Genomic DNA, 20,207 nt, shown 5'->3' with positions numbered 1-20,207 from the left:
TTATAACAAAAATGAGTAAGGAGAGAAGTATACTATAGAATGAGTTCTTCTGCATTGGAATAAATTTGGAGGAAATGTGAAGGGCTGAGAATACCAGCATTCTGAAAGTTAGCAAGAACCCTGGTGCAAAAAATAAAAACCAAAATGGGATTATAAAATCCTTTGTTAAGGTTTCAGAAAGATTTAAACCAGTGACTCAAACATTTTCAAATAGACCAAAATCCTTCAGTAGACCTTAAAACTGTGCCTTCAAGATCCTTTCTCTTACACAATGGGGATTACAAGAAATTTAAAAACATTGTCCTACATCAGAGCCTAAATTAGGGAAGTATTTGTCTCAGAATTTCTGGTATTTCATTTATCTGATTGAATAAATTCTAATACAATTCATTAAAAACCCACACATTTTTAAGATTTTTTTTCCTCGTGGAAGTTACCTACAGTCATAACTATAAGTGACAAAAAATATACAAAATGAAAAGAGGCCTTTGGATTCCTAAACGTTTATGGCAGGAAGCATAGTAAAAAGTCAACTCAGTTGCAAACTCAGTTTTCTTATGAAAACTACAAAGTAGAATCAGAAATAGAGATTTTAGATGCCAATATTCACAGATAAAAATTACCAAAGAATAGGACTGAGCCCTAATTAAGAAACTGGCAACATGTGTCCTGCTGGATTTGAGAAGTGCTATGGACATTGACTGCTGTGTGCTTCCCTTTTTCCACTTTTTGATGGGAATGTTTATAGTATTTACCCCATTCCTGTGACATTATTCAGTGTTTTGGAGTAGGTGACAGCGGGAAGACACATAACTTGTCTATTTAGTTCCCAGATCTTCTAAATAAGACTGATATAGAAAGACTTGTACCAGAGGAATGTGTACTCATCTGGACTTGTAAACAAATATGACTTCCTGACTTCCTATTATAATTCCATAACAGGATGGGGCTTTGAGGGACATGCGGTAAGGAATGAATGTGTATTGCATGTGAGAGTGATGTGACTTATTGTATCTAGAGGGTGAATGGTGGAAAATCATATTTCAAGAGATTAGTGCAACAATATACCTGTTGCCCGTGGTCTCCTGCAATGTGACTTTACCATTGCCCCATCAATAGGGAAGTCTAATTCTCTTCCCATTTGTACCTGGGTTGGCCTGTGACTCACTTGCAACCAACGGAATGTTACAGAAGTGAAGGTAAATGTTTTTGAGGCTATGTCATAAAAGGTAATGCAACTTCTGCTTGGTTCACTAGCCCTCTTGCTTTGGAACCCTGAGTTGACAAAAGAAAAGGCCTTACTTCACTGAAGCCACCATACTGTGAGAAAGCCCAAATTAGCCCACACACTAAGAACACGTGCAGAGGTCCTGAGGATGTACAAAGAGAAGTGACCAACCAGCTCTCATTAACTGCAAACTTCTAATCTTGAAAATCTTTTATTCAGCATCACTCATAGTAATTTTAGTTCTTTCATCAAGCCCTGACTAATACAAGCCATAATCCAACTTTTCATGTAACTTCAAAAAATCCAGATATACAAATTTAAAATTTCTTCATAGATGAAAGCAATTTTTCATTCATTGATTAGGAGTATTTATTGAGCATTTATTATGTGTGTACTTTTATCTGTGCTGGATATAAATTCTCTGCCTTCATGGAATTTACAGTCTGTTTCAGGACACTGGCAATAAATAAATATGAAATATAAGCCCAGGGATGATAAGAGCAATAGGAAGGCAAAGAACATAGATTAAGCACATAGAAAGATAAGGAGTGATATTTTATAGTGTTGTAGAAGGCTTCTCTGTGGTTTCATCTGAAAAAAGTAAAGGATACAATTATTTAAGGTATATAGGAAAGAGCTTTCCAGAAGAAGTAAAAAAATTTATAACCCTGAGTTGTGAGCATACTTAGAATGTGCAAGGATTAACAAGGAGACAAGTATAACTTGAACATCTTAAAATGAGAATAAAGATCAGAGATGTAATACCAGGCTATGTAGATGATGGTAAGCCATGTGGATACTTAAATTTTCTTCAAAATCTAAGAGAGCCCATTGAGGTGTTTTGTTTAGGGCACTGACATGAACTGATACTGTTTCAAGCAGGAATTGTCGAAAAGGAGTAGAAACGAGGGGCGAGAAAGCAAATAGATTATTTAGGACTATTCCAGGAAAGTGTTGAGGGTAGCTTGGACCAGGGTAGTAGTCACAGAGGTAGTGAGAAATGGTGAAAATCTTGATTTACTGTATCCTTATAGCTTGGAATGGAGAGTAAGCCAAAAATCAGTAGTCAAGTTTAACTCTAAGAATTTTGGTCTCGTAAGTAACAGAGAAGGAACATTTTTAGGGGGAGAGGAATTACTGAATGATGAGAGCTAAAATGAGAACATTGATAATGGAAAGGTTTTAGGTGAGAAAAATTAAGAGTTTAATTTTGGATACGTTATGCCTGAGATGTCTACTATGCCTCCACGTGAAACTATCAAGGAAGTAGTTGGATATTCATGCTTGGTTTTCTAGCATTTCTGAAAGAATTTTGGGTTGAAGATTGACCAAAAAAAGAAAGAAAAAAAGGATTGTTTAACTTGTAAGTGGAATTTAAATCCATTGTTGTGTTATGGTTCACCTAGGTAATGACAGTAGACATAGTGAAAGGAAGAGAAGAGTTTCCAGAACTGGACTCTCTGGTACTCAATGTCTTGAAGTAGGAAAAAGGAAGCATATTCATCAAAGAAGCCTGAAAAGAGCAGCAAGCTATGTAAAAAAAAATAATAATAATAATAAGTATCAGGAAATTGTGATTTCCCAGAATCTAGATGAATAATATTTCAAGTAGGAAGTTGAGATCAATTGCATCAGGCATTGCTTGGAAATCAACAAAGATAAAAACCATTTGTCATGACAAAATAAATTATATCCGTAAACTGAATGGGAGCATTTTCAGTAGAGACATCAATATAAAACTTCTTGAAGTAGATTCAAGGAATAATAATAAGTGGGCTTAGTAGTATAGATATGACACTTCTGTTTTTCTATACTGTAATAAAAGAAATAGATTTTTTTGTTAGTAAAGAAGAGATTTTCCAGCAGCTTTTAATTTTGATGAAAATTGTCTCCTAGAAATGAACATTAATTAAAATAGAGGAAGAGAATAATTTCCAGAACAGTGTCTTTGAGTACAAATACATTGTATCCAAGAGGGAAGAGAGAGTGTGTAGTTGTAGCTGGATATAGTTTTAGAAGGAAATGAAAATCCTCATCTCATTGTGTGTGTGTGTGTCTGAACGTAAAAGATAATCAGGATGGAGTGAAGATAGAGAAAGAATCAAGGAGAAAGAGGAGATGTGGAAGATATATTTTAAAAATTGAATAATGAACTCACAAGGGAAATGTAGTAGAAGGTCAGGTAGCAGAGATACTTCCCATTTAAGATTTGTAGTTAAAAATTTAGAGTGAATCCAGTATGCATGGCTGTATGAATTTCTTCAGCTTTGAGAAACTTCTCTGGTGCATCAATAAAGTAGGTAAAGTTGAATGTAAATAGGGTAAGGATTTTACTGGGTCAAGTGGGAAGAAAGTATGGCAAAAGAGTTGATACTATATACAATGGATTCATTATTTGATGGGTTGTAGACTCATTTATACTAGGGAATAATGAAATTGGCAGGGTTGTGCAGTACAGAAATTAAAAATGTGTCAGCCTCACAGGATTGGAGATCCTGTTGGAGTTGAAGAGTTTTAGCAATGAGGATACTTAAAAAAATGAATTGTATGGACTAGAACACTTGATATTGGAATTTGGTATCAATGTAATTATTGGTTAGGAAAAAATGTGAGACACAAACATTACAATAGTGGATCACTGAGGCAAGTATAGGACAAGATTTTAAAGGTGAATAACCTGAGACATCTACCCAAAGTCAAAGGCATCCTAATTTATACCTTCTGAATTTGCCAAGTTTATATTTATCAACTGGTCAAGATTAGTAAATACCAGAAGAGATAAATATTAGTACAGTACCTATACTTTATTACATTCTAAAGCAAATACTGGGGATAAAAAGAAGTATAAAACCCCTTTTTAAAGGAATTTTTATTCTCTTCGGAAGAGAAAAGATAAAGATGCAGGAGACCTAATGAAGGGGGAGGAAGAAAAGGAAATTGGTGATTTGGCATTTTTATTATCTGTTCACAATGACCATCTTTTCTGGTTGCCTAATAAATTTTATTTTGGTTTCTATTTATAAGTTATCTCTTCCAGTAAGTTAGACACAATTTCAGAGTATCTACTCTTCAGATAGCAATATAATAAAAAGTGAAAAGTTTATTTGAAATAGTAGCCATTAACAAAAATCCGATTGTAAATTGTGCATTGTTAATAGGCTTTTCCAGACATTTCAATAGAATGTGCTAAAAAATATGTTGGTTAATATATGGTTTGTCATTTTTATGTAGTTTAGTGTCTAAATCCATTAATCTCTCATTTTTAAATTTCATTATTGTATTGACAACTTTCATTGACAGTGGTAGAACATTAATGTTTACAAACTTTTGATTATAAGTACTCAATTTTGTCCTAGAAATAAGGACTTCTATTTCAGCTTTCAGAATGTTGACTTTTAAACGTTGTGTTCAAACAAGGTAATAGTATGTCATGTATATATATATAATATAGATTAACACATATTGATTCAAAACCACAGAGTATATTTTGAACAAATGTGACAAAATGTAAAATGTATTAACCAAAGAAATATCATACTATGTATATAATATGGTTTCTATTTTCAATACCAGAATATACAATGACTGTTTTCATACAGAAAATATTTGGAACCATTTAGTCATTGGAATATTTTATTTACTCAGTAATTATATGACAGGGACATGCTAAAATTCATTAAAGAAAAATCATTACTGAGACACTACTATAAAAAAAGAAATTGCCTCAATTACCTGTTCTTTTCTATTTTTTTTCACCTGAGCTGTATGGTTGATAGGCCTTTTATTTGTTTGTTTGTTTGAAGTAGGCCCCACACCCAGAGTGGAGCCCAACACAGGACTTGAACTCACAACCCTGAGATCAAGACCTCAGCTGAGAGTCGGATGCTTAACCAACTGAACCACCCAGGTGCCCCTGATAGGCCTTTTTTATTTTTAGCTTTGCAGATGATATTTACAAAAACCCATAACCTTCATGTTACTCCTCAAACTTATGTTTCTACATCCATTTACATATTTAAGAGACATTTACGGAGCAGTTTTCTAGATGGATGGCAAAAATTTTAAATAAACTCAAATTTAAAAGGCATATATACCAGAAATTCACCATATATTCCAGAAATTATATGTATGTATAACAGTGCGCAATGACAACCCCCCCCCCCGAAAAAAAATTCCACCCTCCAAAGAATCCTTGACAACACTGATGAGGCCATGATCCTCCTTGCTCCTGGTGTAGTGGGTACTGGTTTCAAGGACTTTACAGAGGAGGTCATGGTAGAGCTTGTTTGGCAAACAATGAATGAAGACAGCATTAGAACTGGAGAATAAAGCTATTAAAATTACACAGAGACATTGATCAGATGTGGGCAAATAACTGAAAAATACCCAGCTAGAGACAGAGATGACATAGGAAGTGTAGGAATACACCAGAAAATTTGGAAGTGTTAAATACTGATAGCAACTTCAGTTGAGGACAGCTATAAAAATGTTTTAAGCAAACTGGAAACATCATCAGAAGACAGTAGAAGAGGGTGAAATAGGCAGTTTCAAAACTCAATGGTGGCAAATGGAATGGCCTCTTAGAGAAAGAAGTTGAGGAGATCCTTTCTTAAGGCAATGATGGAGCACATAGAGATGAAAGAAAAATTATGAACATTGCCCAAACCAGGAGTGACTTCCATCTCTGAGCTAGACATTGCATAGTGTTGTACATACATATAATTCTTGTAAACAATGAAATAGAACTTTCATAATACCTAAAACCACTCCCTATTAAAACATTTTTCTTTGGCTCCTTTATTCTCTATCTTGAATATTAATGGATGATACTCAGTATTATTTTTGTTGGGTTCAACTCTGTTCCTTTCCCAAGAGTTCAGGCAATTTTTCATTATACACAACTATATTTTGTGTGTGTGAAGATTGGGAGTGTATGAGATACTTCTCAGATACCAAATCCTCATGCTCTAACCCCATTTTTTGCCTGGTTTGTGATGGGCAATAATACTTGTATAACTTCATCTGAGCAGGATCAATAGGAAGACACCTCTCTATTCTAAAGCACTATCCAATGAACAAGTATTTTAAAATCCATTTGTTCCAATGTGTACAATTAGTCAAAAAGAAAGACATCATCATTAATTAAAATAGTTCTGATTTTTAAGTTATCTCTATAGAGGGTAAAAAATGGTGAGTGCATGTGTGTATGCATGGTGAGTGCATGTATGTATGCATGCATGGTGAGTGTTAAGAGGGGTTGTTTTATTCCATAAATGTAATTTGACCAGATTTACTCCAGAAAAAATAATGACCCACTCCTGGAAGTATATACCATGCCCTCCAAGTAAAATTTTCTGGGAAGATAGAAATATTCTTTACTTACACTGTTTAATAAAGTAGCTATTAGACTCCTAGCCAGTTAAGAACTTCAAATGATACTGGTAAAACAGAGGAATTCAGTTATTATATTTATTTTAATTAATTTTAATTTTATAATATGATTTAGCTATTACATTAGACAGTGCAGACTAAACTTGGCAATACGGAGGATGAGAAAGAGGATGCAGTCTAGTATGACTGTTAGCTTTCTGGTGATAGCCTGCTTGTGTTTCATTTCTTTCTCAGCATGTAAATTATACTCTTCTTACCTTGGAGCCTTTGCATTTGTACTCTGTTCTACACAGAGGGCCTCATGGATTTCCCCTTGGATGTTTGCTTTTATTCCTTCATATTTAAGCTTAAATGCCACCTTCTGAGAAATGCCTTTCATAATACCTCAGTTGCTAACTTAATGTCATCTCCAATATAACCAGTAATTACCCTGTCTCTCTACCCTAGTATACAGTTTACTTCCTCAGTATAACTTATTATATATCCTAATGAGTTATGTACCAGTTTACTTGATGCATGTGTGTCTTAACCAATAGAACATAAGATCCAGGAGGGCCCGGGTCATGCCTGTCTAATCATCATCATCTCTAGTGCCACCATCATCACCTGCCAGGATGCCTGCTAGTTTGGTGGGTACTCATGAATACATGTTGAATCAATGTGGATTACTTTCCAATTTATCCTGTCAAACTGTATTTTCTCTCTTCCTTTAAACATACTATTTTAATAAAATATAACTTCATTTTCAACCAGAGTTCAGTTACAAAGAAAAAAATAACTGTTTCAAAGGCATCTCTCATGTACTACATTCTGTTTACAATGCCTTCCTCCTCTACGACAGCCAAATTCTTCTCATTCTCTCTTAAACCCACTCTACTTGGCTTTGCCTCTCACCATTCCACCAAATTCTTTTATCAACATTGTAATCAAACTCCATGCCAAGACAGATTTACTGTGAACACTATGCTTAAGGTCTGGAACCCCCTCACTTTCATTGGTCATTTGTATCTCTCTAATTGGGAGGGATCCTAGTTTAAATATGTTTAAATAAAATTTGGAAAAGTAGAATATTTTACCTCACATAGGAACAGTGCTTCTTTCCCTTTGATATTTCTCCTTCATACTTCTCCTTGAGTGAGTGGACAATGGTCCTGGGTGTTTGGGGAATCCATCCAGCCAAGGGCAAGTTGATTTGGAGACACATTGACTTTTGGTTTAATAGGATATATTCATATTGTTTATAATCGCTTCTGTATGCATTTGGTTATTTCTGGCCAAAGTGGTCTAAGAATACCTTCTAGGAATACTTTCTCACCCACTATGCAAATCACCTGGAATTGTGACAGAAAGATGCAGGTGATGTAGCCTCTGCACCTGGTTTCTGAAAGTATGTAGGCAACATACAAGGCACAAGTCTTGAAATACACGGTGCCAGATGCTAGACTTTGGAAAATTCATCCAGTCATCAAATGTGGAGCATTGCAAGCCGTGTTTTAGCTCTTACAGATGCCTACTCAAAATGAATGTTCTCACCTGTCAGGAATATACTTGATGCAGTACAAACATGTGTATATACATTGTACTTTCTGTTCCTATGTGGATTGTGAAAAAACAGAATTTATCAGAAACTGTATGTTTGTAGGGCCATAACATACACAGTAAATACATCTGTGTGTGAGGTAAAATTTTAATGAATCTCCACTTATTAGTTTGAATCTGAGCCTATCTGACACACCATATCCCGAAGAGTTTGGTGGCTCTACCCTGCGGTAAAATTGCCTGAAAAAATAAGTATTCCAGGGATAATATTTCAAATATTTATCAGTAACTCAATGTATATTATGTAAGAATAATTAGAAATTAGGTTACTCGATAGCCTATACTGACAATTTATTTGAATTATTTTTCCCTTAATTTCAAATTAATATTGGGGCACCTAGGTGGCTAAGTCGTTAAGCATCTGCCTTCAGCTCAAGTCATGATCCCAGGCTCCTGGGATTGAGCCCCGCATCAGGCTCCCTGCTCTGCGGGAAGCCCGCTTCTCCCTCTCCCAATCCCCCTGCTTACGTTCCCTCTCTCGCTGTGTCTCTCTCTGTCAAATAAATAAAATCTTTAAAAAAATAATATTAAGAATTACTGGTCCTATACAAATTCACATATTACTAATAAAAAGGAAAAAATATAAAATGAAAGAAAGACTGGCAGAAGCTTCAATGCCAAACTCTTATTATATCTCCACAGAAACTATGAATTTTGTTGTCAAAATTTATGAAAGAGGGCGCCCAGGTGGCTCAGATGGTTAAGCATCTGCCTTCGGCTCAGGTCATGATCCCAGGGTCCTGGGATCGAGTCCCGCATTGGGCTCCCTGCTCAGTGGGGAGCCTGCTTCTCCCTCTGCCTCTCTCTCTCTCTGTCTCTTATGAATAAATAAAATCTTTAAAAAAAATTGTGAAAGAAATCTTACTAAATGATAAAAATTAAGACCAGCCTGTTGGAGAAGAGACTGATGTCTTTACTTTCTCTTCAGAAATGATCCTGCATTATCCTTAGTATAGAAAGAAGTGAACAAAGATTATGTAGCCAAAATTGTACAGAAAAAAATATATTAACAGATTTACATCAAGCAGTTATTTAAATAAAACACTATTATTTTCCTCTGGATTTTGTAATATCTGTCATATATGCTACCTCTCTAAAGAAGTCTTTAATCTGGGGTGCCTGGGTGTGTCAGTCAGTTAAGCGGGTGGCTCAGTGGGTTAAGCAGCCAGCTCTTGATTTGGCTCAGGTCATGATCTCAGGGTCCTGGGATCGAGCCCCGAGTCTGACTCTGTGCTCAGCGGGGAGTCCGCTTGAGCTTCTCTCTCCCTCTGTCCGCCCCCCGGTGCCCTGCTGGTGCATGCTCGCTCTCTCTAAAATAAATAAGTAAATCCTAAAAAAAAAGAAGTCTGTAATCTGATGCAAACTCTTTTCCCACTCTAAATAAATACATAACATTGCAGCTAATTTTAAACTCAAGGCTTTATATTGTTGGATAATTTAAACTTGAAGCCCCAACTCTGAAAGCAATTCTCACTCCATGCAGCTACCGCCAGTGATGGATTCTCAGCCCTCCCAGAAGCATTTGCTCTGTTGCTCACTCCTTTCTTCTGAATATACTTTTTTATTTGGCTTCAGGGCACGACAATCTCATGGTTTTCTTCCTATCATACTCTAAATACTATTGCTTCTCTATTTACACCCACTGTCTTTGAGATTTTATCCAGTCTGGATCAGTGCCATCAAACTGCAACACAGCTGGTATTTCCAAACACCCAGAGTTACACTACCAGCCAAGAACGCCAGACTTCTAGACTCATTTCTGCCTCCACATTTATTTCTATGTGGTTATCTGCTAGACATCCCAAACTAATATGCCGCAAACTGAATTCCTGATCTTTTTTTTTCCCCCAAAACCCACTTCTACAGATATCTAGTCTTAATTAATGGCAACTCCTTACTAGTTATATCTTGCCTTGTATCTGTGATTGTGCATGATTTTTTTTGAAGTATCTCAAACACATCAGGCATTTTTCCTCAGAAAACTGGTATTTTCACTCTCTATGTTTGGAATACTGTACATCCCAAATATATAGATTACTCAGTACCTCACAAAATTCAGTCTTTATTCAAAGGCCACATTTTCAGTGAAGCCTTCCCTGACTATTTAAAATTGAACATCCTATCCTAATTGTACTTAATCCCCTTTATGATTTATTTCCCCATCTAAGGTGTTTATTTCTTATATACTATATTTACTTATTTTATGTGTTTTTTTTTTTTAAAGATTTTATTTATTTGACAGAGAGAGACACAGCAAGAGAGGGAACACAAGCACGGGGAGCGGAAGAGGGAGAAGCAGGCTTCCCGCTGAGCAGCAAGCCCTATGCGGGGCTCGATCCCAGGACCCTGGGATCATGACCTGAGCCGAAGGCAGACGCTTAACGACTGAGCCACCCAGGTGCCCTATTTTATGTGTTTTTTATGTTTATCTTCTCCCATTAGAATTCTCGCTCCATGCAGCTACCGCCAGTGATGGATTCTCAGTCCTCCCAGAAGCATTTGCTCTGTTGCTCACTCCTTTCTTCTGAATATACTTTTTTATTTGGCTTCAGGGCACAACAATCTCTCAACAAAAAGATTTTTTCTTTTTGTTAATTACATTACTGACTTTGCAGTGTGTAGAGTCATGCCTCAGACACACAACTCCTTGAATAAATAATTTTTGAATGGATATTAAATAAATTTAAGCTACTAGTCCCATTTATTTCTCAAAGGTTATTTTTTGTGTACCTTTATTCTAAAGATGTATCTCTTAATTTTCAAAAGGTAGAGTCATTTAAAACCTCTATAATGAATGAATAAATAAATAATATTCCATTTACCTACATGATGTGATGTTGGTAAGTTTTCTAAGATTATGCCTATGTAATTCCTTATTCTGAAATCTAAATAGCAACAGTGGAAAAATTATACATCAATCATAGAATCATATATACCTGATCAATTTATATTTGCCATATATAAACAAAATACACATGTGTTATGACCCTAGCACCTACCCAAAGATAATAATGAACACTAGGTAAACCCTGGGTGTCTCAGGATATTATTAGGATAAGTTTCACTCTTATTATCCCTGAAAGAATATCTGAAAGGTTGTGTAACTAGAGCTAATGCAAGAACTGAAATTGGATCTAGGCTTATTTCAATGGTCGATGTATTATACAGTTAATTGGAAATCCCAGAGAAAACTTATAATTGATTTCCCATTCATGATATTATATCCTAGTAAGATTGTTAAGATATACACCCATAAGTCTATCTATACCTGCTTTAATATAACAAATAAAATACTCATTTCTCTAGGCAAGGCATTCCCAAGGGCAAGCGTATTTGGTTTATTTTAATGCATAAATTAATTTTTCCTTTTGAAAGCTTTTCTAACGTTTTATTTAAAAAAGTCTTTTCCTAATAGGCACCTTTAAAATGATGATTTAACTAATATAAAAATATTCTAGGCACTTCCTTATGAAACCCATTTTTTAAAAAGCCGTTTACTTTTCATGTTACTTTTCAGTAACATCTTGTTTTTATCTGATATGTTTGCAGAAATTTAATGGAAACTTTTGATTTGAAAGTGTGCTTTATGTAAAAAGCCCAGGAAAGGAAATAAATGACTGAAGAAGTGTGGTCCTTACAGTGGACTAAAACATAATACACTTCAGTGATAACATTTTAAAATTACATATGTTAATAATTATATTATTAATTAATTATAACATTATATTACTATATAGTAATGGTTAATATAATCAGTATATGAATTGTAATAATAATTAGTGAATATTATATGGATTTAATTGTTGAAAATAAATATTTAATAATTTTTAAAATGATATACATTATCTTTATTTGTAGTCTGTTTTCTAGTTTTTCTAGTTTTGGAATGAAGTTTGTCTTACTTCCATAAAATTAATCAACTTTAACCCTTTTTCTGTTTCACAACTACTTGTGTTAGATAGTACACAAAATACCAACTCTCAGTACCATTCCTCAGAATCTTGGTAAGACACATACACAGTGTTGCCTGGGCCGGGATATTTTCAACATTTCAAATTTCACTAATGTTTATGAGACTACTCATTTTTTCATTTTTTTCTTTACCAATATAAGCATTTTATGTTTTTCAATAATTTAATGCATCTTGTCTAAATTTTCAAATCGATTTTGGTATTAATATTTATAATATTCCTTTATCATGTTTTAATCTGTTATGACTCTATTTTCCTCCCTTTTATTCTGCATTTTTATTTTAAACACCTTTTTTTCTGACATTTCTTGTTAGTAAGATAGAATACTAATATATTTCAAAATAGCAGTTTTTAGCTTTATTAATCAAACTTATGTTGCTATTTATTTCGCTTTTATCTTATAATACCTTTGTTATTGCATTTCTTTCTGCCTTTCCATTTACTCTTTGTTTTTATCAGCTTTTGATTTGAACATTTTAGTGCATTAATTCAATTTTTTTTTGTTTTTACTTTCATATAATATATTTAAAGTTATTTATTTCCTTTGTGGTATTGCTGTACCTGTGTATTTTAGTTATCTATTGATGTTAATAAATTAACCCACTTAATGGCTTAAAATAGCAAACATTATCTCAGTTTATATGGATCAGAAATCCTTCATTGTTTAGCGGCTCAAAGTTTCTCATGAGATTAAAGTCCAGCTGGTAGCCAGGGCACAGTGTCTTCTGAAGTCATTCCTGGGAAGTATCTGCTCCAAAACCACCAACATAGCTGCTGGCAGAATTCAGTTCTTTGTGGCTTATGGGATGGTGATCCCGGTTCCTTGCTAATCTTGGCCTATCCATGGGGCAGCTTACAACATGGCAGCCTGCATCAGTAGAGTAACCAAGCGAGAGAGGGCAGGTAATATGGAAGCCATTGTCTTTTTATATTAATCTCAGAAATAATATCACTTTTTCCATGTTTTATTATTAAGAAATGAGTCACTGGGTCCACTTTACACTCGAGAACAGGGCATTTTACCCATTTTTTTGGACATGTATTCTTCAATTGGCACTCAACTCTATGTATCTTTTTCTTCCCATTAAGGATTATTTTTTTAATTTTTAATTTTAAATTCCAGATATATAGGATTTTAAAATAGCTATCATGTGTTTATTATTCCTGTTTCTTAGTTTATGGTCCTTGAAAGCCTGACTTCAAAATTGTTTACGGTTCTTGTTTTCCATTTCTGTTCCTCTTTTATTCAGCATATGCTTCTTTATGGCCTTTATATTGATTAAATATATTTTATACTATTTTAGTTGATAGATTTATAAGATATCACAACCCTTCTTCTTTTAAAATGATACTAATAAATCTAAAGTATGGCAATAAATAACTTTATAATCCCTAAACATTGAACACTTTGAAAGAGAAACACTTAAAAAATGCTTCAATAGTTTCAAATTGCCATGTGTTATAGGGAATGATTTAAAGTTACTGGAGCACTTTATTTCTTTTAAATGTTTCAGTTTGGAATTGAATAAAAAGAGGGATTGAGCATATATTCATTACTGAGAAAATATGACAAATAATTTCAGATGTACTCTTGGAACCTAAGTAAAAAGGAATAAATAGGAGACTTCAGTATGTGAGTTCAGGACATTTTTTGCTAGTATCTGTTAGTTTTGGAATAAATTCATTCTCATTTTGAATGTTCCTCTAACATTTTATAAAGAGAATTTTCTAGCCATTCAGTAATGGAGAGAAAATATACTTTTAACAATTTCTCCAATTTTTCTTGAAAATATGTTTGTATAGCCATATCATTAAGAATGAAAGAAGTTGGATGTGCTTAACTCTGCAATTTCTAGTGAAAATCAGTGTCATTTTGTTTTAAATGCAAGGAACAATTCTGTAAAATCCTAAGCAATGAAAAACATTATCTTCAGTTGTGAAATAGGTTGAGATTAATTAGGTTTGGACTGAAGGCTAGACTAAACCCCCAGAAGTTGGATTTACTAACTATTCAGTTCAGCTGGCCAAATTTGGGAGGCCTAACTGAAATTTGTATCTAAAAGCATCACTCTGGGATTTTTTAAAAAATATTTTATTTATTCATTTATTTGAGAGAGAGAGAGAGAGCATAAACAGGAGGAACATCAGAGGGAGAGGGAGAAACAGACTCCCTGCTGAGCGGGGAGCCTGATGCAGGGCTCCATCCCTGGACCCCAGGATCATGACCTGAGCCTAAGAGATGCTTAATTGCCTGAGCCACCCAGGCGCCCCTCGCTCTGGGATTTAAAAAAATACTCTCTGCAGGTTCAATCATAATAAAGTGTCCAGATATCAATTTTACATTTTTTCTATTTCTTTGGGCAACACAGCATAAATTTTTCTAAAACCAAGAGAGAAATTCTGTGGATTTTGACGAAATGAACATACTATGTTTCTGGTTAATGATGGTAAATGGAGCATGTTCACTTCTTCCCTTCTGAAACTCTACTAAAACAAAGAGTAGAGTAAAGAAGGGAGGATATTACCACACAATTCTACTAAAATATAATTCTTTATTTTGAGATAACTGTAGATTCATATGCAGTTGTTGTAATAAGAAACAATACAGAAAAATCCAGTGTGTCCTTTATCCAATTTCTACCAGTCAGAACGTTTTGCAAAACTACTGGATCACTGTATCACAAACTTTCCTTTGTAACAAGAAGCCCTCATGCTGCCCTTTTAGAGCTGCATTCACCTCTCCCACCTCCAGACCTGACTTAACCCCTGGCAACCACTAATCTGTTCCCTATTTCTATAATTTGTCATTTCAAGAATTCCCTATAAATGGAATCATATAGTATCCAGCCTTTCTTTGTTGTTGTTGTTGTTGTTTTCACTCAGCATAATTCTCTGGAGATTCATCCAAGTTATTGAGGTATCTGTGTTCTGTTCCTTTCTGTCAGAGTAGTATTCCATGGTATGGATTGACCATAGTTTTGTTTTTGTTTTTTTACACATTCTTTTGTTGAAGAACATTTGGGTTTTGTCCAGTTTGGGGTTATTACAAATAAAGCTTCTGTAAGCATTCATGTACACAGGGTTTTTGTGAACATAAATCTTCATTTCACTGCAGCTTGTCTTTTCTCTTAATAGGGATATTTTAATAGGGTTTTCTGTAGAGCAACAGATTTTAATGTTGATGTCAAGTCTAATTTATTTTTTTTTAATGTATCATGCTTTTAGTGTCAACTCTAAGAACTCTTTTCTATCCCCATAACCTGACTATTTTCTCCTAGGCTTTCTTCTAAAAATTTTATGATTTTATATTTAAGCACATGACCCATTTTAGCTAATTTTTGTATAAAGTATGAAATTTTAGGTCAAGAGTTCTGTTTTGTTTTGTGTTGGGTTTGACTGTAGATATCCAGTTTCTACCACACCAAAGGATATCTTTCTTCCATTGTATTGGCATGTTTAAGCAAAAATTGGTTGGGCATATTTATGTGGAACTATTTCTGGTGGGTATTCTGTTTCATTGATCTATATGTCTGTCGCCCCACCAATACCACACAGTCATGATTTATGTAACTTTATTATAAGTCTTAAAATTGGGTAGACTTATTCTCCCCCACTTTATTCTCTTTCAGTATTGTTTTAAGTATTCTAATTCATTTGCATCTCCATATAAATTGCAGAATACTGTTTTCTACATAGGCAAGAAAATTTTCTCGGATTTTGACTGGAATTGTCTTAAACCTGTAAATAATTCAGGGAGAGTTTATGTCTTTACTATGTAGAGTATTCTAATCCATGAACCTATTAAACAGTTGACCCTTGAACGACACATTTGAATTGGGCAGGTCCACTCATCCATGGACTTTTTTTCAATAAATACAGTACAGTAATCTAAGTGTATTTTCTCTTCCTTATGATTTGCTTAATAACATTTTCTTTTCTCTGGTTTATTGTATCAATACAGTATATAATACATATAACACACAAAATATGTATTAATTACCTATGTTACCAGTAAGGCTTCTGGTCAACAGTAGGCTATTAGTAGTTAAGTTTTTCGGGGAGTAAAAGCTTTAAATGGATTTCGGCTGTGAGGGGCTGTTGCCCCTGATCCCCATGTTGTTCAAGAGTCAACTATATATCTCTCCAATTATTTAGATTTTTAAAAATTTCTTTATCAGCATTGTACAGTTTGTAGCATGTAAGTCCTATACATGTTTTATTAAATTTACGCATAAATATTTCATTATTTTTGAGTAATCATAAATTATGTTTCTAATGTAGTTGTCCACATATCCACTAATGGTATATAGAATATAACTGAATTTTAAAACATGTGTCATGTATCTTGTGACCTTGTGGCCACTGTGGCCATTTTAAATATAATTCTTTTGTCTTTAGGTTTAAGAAATGTTATTATAATGTGTCACAGCATGGATTACTTTGGATATATCCTGTTTGGGATCCTTTCAGTTTCTTGAATCTGTATGTTTATTTCATGTCAAATTTGAGTTTTCAGCCATTATTTCTTCAAATATTGTTTCAGCTCCAACCACTTTATTTTCTCTATCCATGACTGCAGTGGCACAAATGTTAGCTCTTTTTTTTTATAGTGCCTACTATAGATTGAATGTGTTGCCCCAAAATTCATATATTGAAATCCTAATCTCCAGTGTGATGGTATCAGGAGGTGGGACCTTAGGAAAGTGATTAGTGCTCTTGCCACGTGAGGACACAGGAAAAAGAATTCCATCCCTAAACCAGGAAGTATACTCTCATCATACACTGAATCTGATGGTGCCTTGATCATGGACATCCCAGATTTCAGAACTGTGAGAAATAAATTTCTGTTGTTTATTAGCCACCCAGCCTATGGTATTCTGTTATAGAAGCCCTACTGGACTAAGAGTGCTAACTATCTTTGAGGCTCTTTTTTTTCCCCTTTTTCCCTTTCCCCTGTTCAGATGACATAATTCATATGAATCATGAATGTTTCATCTTCCAGTATACTGATGCTTTCCTCTTTATAATTCATTCTGCTGTTGATTTCATAATCTGAGCTTTTTTATTTTGGTTATTACATTTTTAAATTATATGATTTTCCATTTGGTTCTTTTTTATATCTTTTATGTCTTCACTGAAATGTTGTATTTCCTTTCTGGGTATTTCTGTCATTTCATTTGTTTTAAGTATGTTCATAATTGTTATTAAGATATTCTTACATTTCTGCTTCAAAATGCAGAATATTTTGAAGAATACTATATGCAGAATATATCTGCATATTATTCCCAAAATCTGCCACCTTGATGTTGATAGCTATTATCTTTCTTTAGTTGACTTGAAATCATTTTGGTTCTTGGTATGACAAGTGATTTTCTATTGAAATATGAACATTTTTATATTATATCCTGATTTTCTGGATTTTATTTAAACCTGTTTTAACTGTTTTTTTCTGACTCTCTTCCAGCAGTAAAAAGGGGTTTGCCACCTTGTTATGTCAGGTGGAGGTAGAAGTTCAGGTTTACAGCTTGTCCTCCATTGACATTGTGGCATGTGGTGGGGTGGCATCTCATTTCTGCTCATCTGGGCTGGAGAGAGAGATTCCAGCTCATTGTAAGGATCACACCATAGTCAGGCTGGCCTCATTATCACTGGATGGTGGTAAAAGTTCTCACTTTCCACCAGGCTTCCTCTGACACTATTACCTTGAGGAATGGGAGGAGAGTCTCATACTGCTAGGTGGGGGTGGAAATCTAGGCTCTCCACATGGCCTTCCTACCTATCCAATGACACTACCTTGGAGGAGGATGGGTGTGTTGGGCATATCTTTAGAACCTCAGAGGGGTGGAAGTCTTTTCACCCTTCTTCGCTTTGGCTGGTATGGGTGGTAGTAGGCCCATAACTGTTTCTATGGTGCTTGACTGGAGTAGTTTAGTTATTGTTTAAAAGCTTTCTGTAATGCCAGGCCACCCTATACTGGTGCCATATTTTAGAAGACTCTGTTTTGGCTTTAGTTGGTTATAACTCTTTCTAGGATGACACTTTTCAATGAGCAAAGTTGTACGTACCCAGAACCTGAGACCCCACTCCAACCTTCCTTGTATCTAGGACTCTGAAATGTCCTGCACAGCTACTTTCCAGGATAGTTCAAGGCTCTTTGTTAGATTTCCTCTGAGTATGGACCATGCTACCAATGTATGCCCCACTAGGCCCAAGATGGCCAAGAGCAGCTGTTTGTAAAGAATACAGATTGCACTTGAATGTGGTAGTAGAGATGTTTGCATGCATGTGGTGAAGCACTATACTGTGTAAAACAGAGGTGGGTATATGCAGAGAAGGGGATCAGGTGGTAGAGAGGAAGAGGGTTATCCCTGTATACCATTGTGTCTTGGCAAGGAATTCCAAGGAGTTTGAGAATTCTGAATTTTAATGTGGCCACCCAGGTTTCAGAAAAGTATTTTTATTAAGGTAGGAGGATAGAACATATTTTTCAGAGTATGTTAGCATGATTGACAATTTTTTACATATATGGCTCTCCATTTTGACATTTGCCTCAAGCCCCATGAAAGTTCATGACTGAAATTAAAGGACCTTTAGTAACAGAATTGTAGACTAAACCTCAGGAAATTTCCAAGGTATTAAAATGAAATATAAGAGAATGATGAATGAGACGTGTCTTGTAGGATCAATTCAAAACACATAACATCTGCATTATAATGGTGGAATTTACAGAAAGAATGACAAAGAAAAAGGAAAGATAAAAATGTTCATTATGATAATGAAACAAAATTTCTCAAGGAAGAGAGTCACGGTTTTCCAGATTGATAGAAACCCAGAACACAGCAGGAAAAAAAAAATCCATTTCAAGAAATCCCATTAAGAATATTAGAATATCTGGAGCAGTGCCATGGTGGTAGGCAAGAAGAAGCGCCTTACAAAAGGCGGCAAAAATGGAGCCAAGAAGAAAGTGGTTGATCCATTTTCTAAGAAAGATTGGTATGATGTGAAAGCACCAGCTATGTTCAATATAAGAAATATTGGAAAAGTATTAGTCACAAGAACTCAAGGAACCAAAATCGTATCTGGTGGCCTCAAGGGCCATGTTTTTGAAGTGAGCCTTGCTAATCTGCAGAAGGATGAAGTTGCGTTTAGAAAATTCAAGCTAATTACTGAGGATGTTCAGGGCAAAAACTGCCTGACTAATTTCCATGGCATGGATCTTAACCATGACAAAATATGCTCCATGGTCAAAAAATGGCAGACCATGATTGAAGCTCATGTTGATGTCAAGACTACCAATGGTTATTTGTTTCATCTGTTTTGTGTTGGTTTTACTAAAAAAAACAATAATCAGATGTGGAAGACCTCTTATGCTCAGCACCAAAAGGTCCGTCAAATTCGGAAAAAGATGATGGAAATCATGACCCAAGAGGTGCAGACAAATGACTTGAAAGAAGTGGTCAAGAAATTGAGTCCAGATAGCATTGGAAAAGATATAGAAAAAACTTGTCAGTCTATCTATCCACTCCATGATGTCTTTGTTAAAATAGTAAAAATGCTGAAAAGCCCACGTTTGAATTGGGAAAGCTCATGGAGCTTCATGGTGAAGGTAGTAGTTCTGGAAAAGCTATTGGGGATGAGACCGGTGCTAAAGTTGAACAAGCTGATGGATATGAGCCACCAGTCCAAGCATCAGTTTAAAATTCAGACATTTAATGGTGACAAATAAAAAAGTCTCATTTGTGATGTTTAAAAAAAAGAAAAAAAAAAGAATATTAGAACACCTGAAATGATGAAAAGATGCTGTAAGTATCTGGGAGTTGGGGGTAGAGGAGGCAAATACAAATGACAATGGAGCAAAAATGAGAATTGCCTTGGAATTCTTAACAGCATAGGAAGCTATAAAAGAAGTGTGAAAAACAGAATGAAGAACTTCACATGTAAATATCAGAAAATTGACTTCTCATACACTGCTCCTCAGGAAGCTAGCAGAGGATATGCGCCAGTACACAAGGGAATGT

The 20,207-nt window shown here is 34.9% G+C and overlaps 1 pseudogene; it reads left to right on the top strand.

Moving 5' to 3' along the window:
• Positions 1–19,093: 19,093 nt before the first annotated feature.
• Positions 19,094–19,887, top strand: LOC110587720 (annotated as a pseudogene).
• The last annotated feature ends 320 nt before the right edge of the window (positions 19,888–20,207 follow it).

The sequence above is a fragment of the Neomonachus schauinslandi genome, chromosome 3, assembly GCF_002201575.2.
Source record: "Neomonachus schauinslandi chromosome 3, ASM220157v2, whole genome shotgun sequence".
Lineage (NCBI taxonomy): Eukaryota > Metazoa > Chordata > Mammalia > Carnivora > Phocidae > Neomonachus > Neomonachus schauinslandi.
The sequence above is the reverse complement of the archived record's forward strand: the minus strand, read 5'-3'. Positions and strand labels throughout refer to the sequence as shown.